A 7,407-nucleotide genomic window follows, 5' to 3' on the forward strand; every position below is an offset into this window, starting at 1 on the left:
CTGGGGAACCAAGCAAGGATGAGAACTCGTGCAAACTCACTGGCTAGTGCACACCAGGTAGTTGTTTCACAAGAGCAGTGAGTGAAACTTACAATTACTTATGATAACGATATAATTCCCATATTCTGGAAGAAGAGAGGCTGGAAACAGCTGCAGAATATTAGAGCTAAGACTCAAGTCCAGGTCAGACCCTGCGGCAGTTTGTTCTACACCACACAGAACAGGATGTGATGAAGCACAGATGCGAGTGTCCGCAGGAAAGGAAGAAAGATGTCTTTTTCTCTGAAATAACTGAGAAGGAAAGGCCAGATACAGGCATTGGAGGAAAAGGACTTTGATGGGAGAATTGACAGACATATGTGAATTGAGAGGCAGGATCATCTTTTGATAGTAAAAGAAGCAAGGCTTAGGGTGAGAGAGTGATAAGAGTTCTGAAGAGTAGCCCTGGGAATGAGAAAGGCAGTCTCCAGATTGTCAAGGCAGGAATGGCTGATGCCCAAGGAGGTGAGGCGTTTGGAGTCCTGGGACAGAACACCAAGGGAGGATGACCCTTGTTCAGCCATTCATTTATTTGACTAACAGTTAATAAACATGTACCATATGCTAGGCATTGGGCTAGGCTCTGACAAGACAGAGAATAATAAGAAAAGGAGTCCTGCCCTTAGGAGCTCACAGCTGATTAAGAGGATACAGTCTTAAACAACTCTATCAAGTACAAGTTACAGAGCTAGAATCAAGGTGTATATGTGAATAATGGGGAGAGAAAGGGTATCGGGAAGGACTTCAAAAGATGGTGCTTTTAAAAAGTCTTTGTTCTGAGGGGCTCTGTGCCCAAAGAATCAGGGAGAGAATGGCCTGATTGCTCTAACATATTTTCAAACCACTCAGAAAAGGGAAAGGAAGAAAGATACAGATGAAATCGGCACAACATTATAGATCAACCACACTTCAATAATGTTTAAAACAAAGAAAGATGTAAATGAGGCCAAAGATAGCAAAATAACAGCTGGTGAATTTATATGGATGTTCATTGTAATATTTTCCAAATTTTATGTATGTTTGAATATTTTTTTTTTAATAAAAAGGAGTGGGAATTCCCTGGAAGTCCAGTGGTTAGGACTCTGTGCTTTCACTGCCAAGGGCCTGGGTTCAATCCCTGGTCGAGGAACTAAGATCTTTTAAGCCATGCAGTACAGCCATAAATAAATGAGTTACAGTGAGAATGGAGCTGACTGCGAGTAGGTGAAGGCTGAGGGTGTAGGGAAAGCTGAAGATGCAAGAGTTCTCCAGCAGAGGAATAGCATGCAAGCAAGACTCTGCCTGGGTTAGAACCAGAGGAAGAGCATTCAGAAAGGGTAGCACCTCAGTGCAAAGTGGGGAAGTTGGGAGAGATGAAGCTGCAGTGGCAGACAGAGGCTGGCTATGGTAAGGAAGAGGAAACTATTCATTAGGTCTAGGAACAATGATATTAAGGTATTTATTGGAAGAGACTGTTGCTTCCCAATCTTCAGAGGGTCTCACTCTGTAGGTTCAAATAAGCTTTTGGTTTCTTGAAGTAGATCATGCAGAGAGAGGTAGATGGAAGGCAGGGAGGCATTTATCTCATTGATTTTGTAATTTCTGAGATGTATGAAACCAGAGAAAGCAGCCAGAAACAGAATAGAGCCTATATATTACCCAGCTCTTTATATATAAGCTGTTGGACTAGCGTATATGTTATAAACAGCAGGGTGGGAATTAGTCGGCCAAGACCAGGCTGGAATATGTCTGACTTCATTTCAGTCTAACGATCTCCAGTGTTAGATCAACAAGATGTTTATAGTTTGTTCTGTTTATCAACAGAACAAACTGACCCAAGTTATTTCAGAGCCATTAATACTGTGCCTTGTTTTAGATGACTGTTTTTACAGAGTATATTCCAAGGTACAAGGTATAGCAAAGGGGAAATAAAATCAGTGACACTTGGGAGTGGGCTTGGAGATAAAGAAATACTGCACAGTAGTAATACTAAGGCTTTAAATTTTCCAAGAAAAATTACATGAACATTTTAATTAATTGTGTATATTAAGATTTTTAAGCAGAGAATTAAGACTCTTTAAAATGTCAGAACAGAAACAGAGAATAAGCACATGGAATAAAAAGGAGAAGGCAACATTTTCCTACCTGGGATCCTGCCCAACTAGGTCCCCAGAACCTGGATACCTCCCTCAGTGTCACAGTTTATGGAACTATCTGGGTTTTCATGGGGATCACCCAATCTGATCTTCATGTAGCTTTTTAAGAAGCATGAGGTCTGATGCTCTAGAGAATGCTTATAGCTCCACACAAAATTTGATTATGCTGTACTTGAGTAGTGTTTTTTTTTACCTATTTATTTCGTAAACTATTTATTTCATATTGGAGTATAGTTGATTAACAATGTTGCTTAGGCGGACAATCCAGGGTGAACAACCAGTGAAAACCCAGCACTGAAAACTCAGTCATACATATACATGGGTATATGTTTGAAGAGCATTTTTAAATACCCCCCCCCCAGTGTTCTGTACAACCATTTAGGGCTTCAGAAAATCAAAACTTCAGAATGACAATTTCATTAATGATGATGAGGCTGATCAATTATTCTTGATTTTAACAAACCACCCAAGATACAGTGTCATAATACAACTCTTTGATTATGCAGGCAGATAGTGGGCTTCAGGAATTAGGAGAGAGTGCAGTGGGGATGGCTTGGTTTTACTCCAGGATTTTTGGTGCTTCAGTTGGAAAGACCTGAAGGCTGGGGTTGACTGAACAGCTGGTGCCAAAATAATCTGGAGGCTTCTTCACTCCCATGTTGGATGACCAGGATGCAGTGACTCCAAGGCTGAGCTCAGTTGGGACTGCTGATTGGACTGCCTAGGAGTGGCCTCTCCATGTGGCTTGGGCTCTTTCCCAGGATGGCAGCCTTGGGGTAGCTGGACATCCTACATGGCAGTTTGTTTAGGGCCATTTAGGACCAGGTAAGGGTCACGATGATGAAGATGATGCAAAATGCATTCACACTGTAGAAACTAGGGAGCAAGAACCAAAAAGAGCAGGGGATTCTTACAAGTGGGTCATAGTGGGAGTAATTTAGCTGCATTTGATAACTCTAAGAAAAAAAAAATTCTATGGGAGCAGAAAATATTCACTACTGTATTCTGTACTGTTCTGTACTCTGCCTACTAAGGGTTGTGAATACTTATGATCCGTGTCTCTGTATTGCTCCCCCTACACAGTTCTGCCTTTGGAAGGATGCCACAAATACATAGTACTTGCCTTGTTTGAAAGCATTCGCTTAGGTGCAGCCTCCCCAATTCTCCTAAATGAAAATAAATGAATTGGTGACTAAGCATGGGATTATCCCTTAAATGTCATAAATTTACCCCAGCCAGGTTGGTGCTAAATATAATTCCTAGTACAATTACTCAACAGGAGTAAAATAGGGGTTTTTCTTGGGGCACTGGCCTTGCCATTACACACAGAGACATGTCTGGACCCAACTTCCTGAAGGAGGATGACAGTTCTATTTCTTGTTTTCTTTCACAGTACTCTCATAATGGAGTGAAGACACAAACGTTGTTAGAACAGGACTTTCAAGTAGGAACTGGTAAACAAAAGCATTTTTGTAAGTTCAGAAAAAGGTGTCATATACAATTTCGTTTAACTGCTGGCTGAAAATTTTACTATGCGTGTTTTAGAAACCTGAATTCTCATGCTACTGGGACTATCTAAAAATTAGTAACAGCATCTTGATTTTAGGACAGCATTGTTTTTACACTCTAAGAACTGAGACACATGATCCAACAATAGGAAGAACTCAGGAACTCTGAATTTATTCTGGATACTCTTGGCTGTATTATTGCCAAATTTAATTCCTTAAGGCTGTTTCTTAATCTGTAAAAATGTGAGTCTTAAAACCAATTTAATGCTGACTAGTTAAGTTCTTCTAGTCACTAAAGGAAAACATTTATTAAAAAGGGACTGAAAAGTTTGCCCACATCTTCTCTCTAACATCTTACTCTTTGTCCATCTGCTGTTCTGTCTGGTTGAAAAGTTGAGAAGATCGGAGAAAGGTTGGGCAGGAATAGCAGGAAATGAAACACCAAAACACGAACAGGAGAAAAGGCAGAAAGCATAGAAGAGGAAGATGGAAAGCAGCATCTTGTAATACAAGAGCAGCAGAGATGATCTAAAGCCATATATAGAGTGGAGAAGAATTTTCCTCTGACCCTCCATTCTTCCTACTCAAGGGCTGAGAATATCAAGAATCACTCATAAACACAATTTAAATTGAAAAGTCAAATACAAACCACACCTAGTCATGGACATTTGCCTTGGATAGCGGAGAAAGAAATGAACTTATGAAGTATCAAGTGGTTTTGAGAGGAGAAAGGATCTTCTACGTGACACTCAGCCTGGGAATTGTTCCCTACTTCCCTCACTCCCCAGTAAAGCCGGGGAGGTGAATACAATCCTTCCATGGTAACAGCCATTCTGTAGCAGCCATGGTTGCAGATGTCGACTGAAACTGCCCAGCATTTTCATCTATCTGTCCGATCCGTGCAAATGCTGTGAAGAGCATAAAAATTTGACTGGTAAAACCCAAATCTAGAGATGAGTTTTAAACAAGCACAGAGAAAATGCTTGTAAACTTCACAATTAGCTGTTCAGTTCTGACCCTAGGAAGTGGCTAATTGCTACAGATTGATGAGGTTCAAGTGAAGAGGACAGAAGCGGAGCAAACTGGACCCAGAGGAGAAGGGAAGTGAAGAGCAGGACCAAGAAGGGGATTCATTTCACCTAAGGAAGCGACTTCACAGAGATGCTAAAAGATCAGCCCAGGGTCACTTCCTGTTGAGGAGGGATTATTAGACCCCCGGTACAAATTACAGTTACATCAGTATGGTATTTGTTTTTGAATATTTTATGGCTGTGTGTGTATGCTCAGTTGCTAAGTTGTGTCTGACTCTTTGTGACCCCATGGACTGTAGCCCACCAGGCTCCTCTGTCCATGGGATTTCCCAGGCAAGAATACTGCAGTGGGTTGCCATTCCCTTTTCCAGGTGATCTTCCCAACCCAAAGATCAAACCCATGTCTCCTGGATTGCAGGTGGGTTTTTTGTTTTTTTTTTTTTACCACTGAGCTGCTAGGGAAGCCCCATTTTATGGATGTAATACATGGTAAATGGTTTAGTTCATGTCATAGTACTGATTTGGATCTTAAATAACTATTTTATTGCCTTTTTTTTAAGTTAAGAAGGTTTCTTAATTGGAATCACTGCTCCCTAGAATTTTGCCTGGCACATGTAGTAGGAGCTCACTAGATATTCTATAAACAGAACTCAGCTGTAATATGGAAGAGTCTTCAAAAAGAACCCAATCAGAGCAAATTCCTCTGTAGTTGTGCATACATTTGTAAGGCATAAGTTAAGCACTTTATAAATGTAAAATGAGTGTCATCATTTTATGTGTGTGTATATGTGGGTATAAAGGTATGTTAGTTGAGAGAGACTAACTATTAATAAGTAATATCTGCTGTAGATATAATACCTTGTGTTGAACAGTGTTTTGCTTTGAGGCTCTGTTAACGCATCCAATGTTATGTGCCTTCAGATTTGTTCTAACACTGATTTCTAGATTTTTTTATTCATAAGAAAAATACCTGGCCAAGATGAAGAAGTCTGACACAATAAATATGAACAGACTCAGAAGTCTAAGGACTTCAGGTTCTGATCCCATGAATGTTCCTTATAGTCTGGGCATCCATGGGCAATTTGATTTGTGGAGCTGGATCTCCCAACAAGAAAACTGGGTTAGACGAGTTTCAATATCATATCTGTGTGCCTAGATTTTTGTGAAGGACAGTTGAATTTTCAAACTTTTTTTCCCTCTTCTCTCATCCACTGCTAGAACATCTGGAAAACTCAGCAGTTCAGTTTTCAAATTACATTTCACAGGCTGCTTTGAATTCAAAGAAGCACCAAGATCTTTTGATGGATCTTGTTTCAGAATTTGGGTGAAGAATTATGATCATTGTATTCCAAGTGCTTCCTTTCTGTGACACCAAGTCTCACAGGTTTTTATTTCCGGACACCAGAAGGTCCAGCACTGGTTTACATGAAAAGGTCTCTTTTCAAAGTTCCTGACCCCATTACTACTGTGGAAACAAAGCAAAATCCTGAATCTAGTGCTTCAGACATCAATCCAGGATTAATTCAGGATCAGGAAATAAGATAATTCAGTTTTAGTGACACTGTATTGAGTCAGAATAAACAGTTCACTGGTCAGAGGAGAGAAAGATTTCAAGTACCTTGCTAGTAGGAACAAAGTAATTTTCCCTTGCTGAACATGCTTGGCCTTTTTCAAAGTGAACAATGTTCTTGCAGCATTCCTTCTGGAAATTGTTAGTGTCTGTGTAATCTCTAAAAGCTCCCAACTACCCACAAAATTAAAAGAGGTGGTGTTTGTTTGGGCACCTACATTGTATCAGGCACCACTAAATACCTTATGCATGTTACTTCATCTGATCATCAAAACTGCTTTAAAATATATGATGAATACTTTACTCTGATCTTCGAGGACTTCTGGAGTCTGATCTCAATTCACTTTTCGAGTCTACTTCTCCCCAACATGTAACATAGGGCTGTTTCATCCCAACTGAACTATTTGCCATTCCCCAAATATACACACCCTTGACATTTCATATCTATGACTGTTATTCTGTATGAGTCAATGTATCTCTGTCTGTGAACAATAACCACTTACTTTGAGCTCCATCTTCTCTCTCACAACCGAACCCTGCAATCTAGGTGAATGCCATCTGCTTAAAAAATCTGTTTTATATTCTGCTCAACTCAATGTTGTGTTCTATTCAACTCAAAATATATGTATTGAGTTGAACTGAATTCATATATCGTCTGTTTAAAATACAAGTTTGAAAGAAATGAACGCTTAAGAAGTGATGTAAATATGTAAACATAGAGAATGCCTATTGGGGAAGGTTATTGCTGAAATGTATTTGGATGCATTTTGGGTTCCGATAGAGACAAAGGAAGGTACATTTTAAGAAGAATGCACAAAGAATGATGAGCTAATAACTGAATTTTCTGGTCTTTCTAGTTTTATAACGCTGTCATTCACAGTTAAAACAGAGACAAATCCTATTTCATAAAGACTTGGCTAATTTTAGGTTTCACTGGTTCATTCAAAGAGAATGATAGAATCACAGAGAAGATTTGAACTTTCATTCTGATGTTACTAGTCTTGCTGCTCTGGGAGATGGTACTTAAAAGACTGTGATAACACAACACAATCACATGTACATTACTATGACTGCCTGTGAGAGGGAGATTGGGGGTAATACTGCATCTCTTTTGAATTCACAGC

This window comes from Giraffa tippelskirchi, chromosome 7 (assembly GCF_054371585.1).
Source record: "Giraffa tippelskirchi isolate mGirTip1 chromosome 7, T2T-mGirTip1v1.2.pri, whole genome shotgun sequence".
Taxonomy (NCBI): Eukaryota; Metazoa; Chordata; class Mammalia; order Artiodactyla; family Giraffidae; genus Giraffa; species Giraffa tippelskirchi.